General features: G+C 43.0%; 1 protein-coding gene across 1 annotated transcript in view; it reads right to left on the minus strand.

Annotated features, from left to right (window-relative positions):
• Ppm1e (protein phosphatase, Mg2+/Mn2+ dependent 1E) overlaps nt 1-1,450 on the minus strand; it is a 166,407-nt gene that overhangs the window by 52,607 nt on the left and 112,350 nt on the right. The gene's annotated exons all lie outside the window — the stretch shown is intronic.

The following is a 1,450-nucleotide window of genomic DNA, read 5'->3' on the forward strand; positions in this document are numbered from 1 at the left end:
ATGTTAGCTGGGCATGGTGCTCTATACCTGTAATCCAAGCTACTTGAGAGCCTAAACCAGGAGATATACAAGTTTGAATCCAGTCTAGGGAGACCCTGTATAAAAAGAAAATTTCCCCTCATACTGGAGATTAAAGTCAGGTTCTTCACACTTCTTTTATGTTTTATTTATTTTGAGACAGGGTCAACATAGGAAGCCAATGTCTTCCAGGTATCACTTCTCCCATAGTCTCTCATCTCTCAAACTCTAGACGGCACTCAAAAGGATCTAGACTTCACCCCTCCTCCTTACCCAGCCCTCTCACTGTGCTCTCTGGAACTTAAGGTCTGTCAGCCACAGACTGCATCTGCAACTCCTTACGGCACTTTATTCCTGTTAGCTTCATTGACACATCAGCAGAGACTGGATTGCTGCCTTGAACACATCATTTTTCTTGGTGCCCTCTCAGGCAGCGCCAATGTGAGGGAGTTGCTCCTCATCACCACCTGCAGATCAGTGGCCCTCCTTTCACACTAAAAGCCCTTTGAAACTCATTCTAAGTCATTCACAAGCACAATTAGTCTGCACACATATGGCCTGTTTACTGAACATTCTGAGATCACTTTGCCAGTACTCCTCCACTGCACCCCTCATGGTTGTGGTTATTTCAGCACCTGGAGATGATCCTTCCAGCCTGTGGACATCTCAGTTTCTTGAACTCAGCCCCAGGGATTTGGTCCTTCACCTCAACTCAGTCACCCCCTGCAATGGCATCTCCAGGAATGTGCCATTACTAACAACTAAACTGCGCCTGTCCCCTCCATTTCTAGCATCACTTTCTTCCCATCACATCTCAGCATTCCAGCCCACTCTGTAGCACACAAGCTTCAATGACTCTAATGCCACAGGTCCTCTGATCCATTTTTCCTATAGTCTTCACCATCCTTCTTCATTGGCTCATCATTTTCATCAGTTCCTTTGCAAGAACTCTCAAATTTCTTAACCTTTAACCTCCACCAAACTCACTTAGTAAAATATTGGCTAAATTCAACTCTCTCCTCAAACCAGTACCCCCCAGCTGAAAGTGACGGAAGTACAATTCAAACACAATGACTTATTTGTTGTCCTTTCATTCCTAACTAGCAACTTTCAGACAGAATCTCACTATGTTATAGAGGCTGTTCTCAAAAGATCCTCCCACCTCAGCCTCCTGAGTAGCTGGGATAACAGGTATGTGCCACCATACTACCTTGCTATATTTCTTAATTACCTTTCTATCATTCCCTCTCCTCATTCTCAGTGAAAACAGAAATTAAACTCACATAAGTTCCCATTGCCAAATCTACTAAATTATGTGCATCTGTACCAACATACTCTTCCTATTACAATAAAACTGTACAATCTTCACTCATCTCTTCTATTTATCCACTAGATCTTATCTCATCTCACCACCCAACAATATATATATATA

This window comes from Octodon degus, unplaced genomic scaffold (assembly GCF_000260255.1).
Source record: "Octodon degus isolate 3935 unplaced genomic scaffold, OctDeg1.0 scaffold00164, whole genome shotgun sequence".
In the NCBI taxonomy this organism is placed as follows: Eukaryota; Metazoa; Chordata; class Mammalia; order Rodentia; family Octodontidae; genus Octodon; species Octodon degus.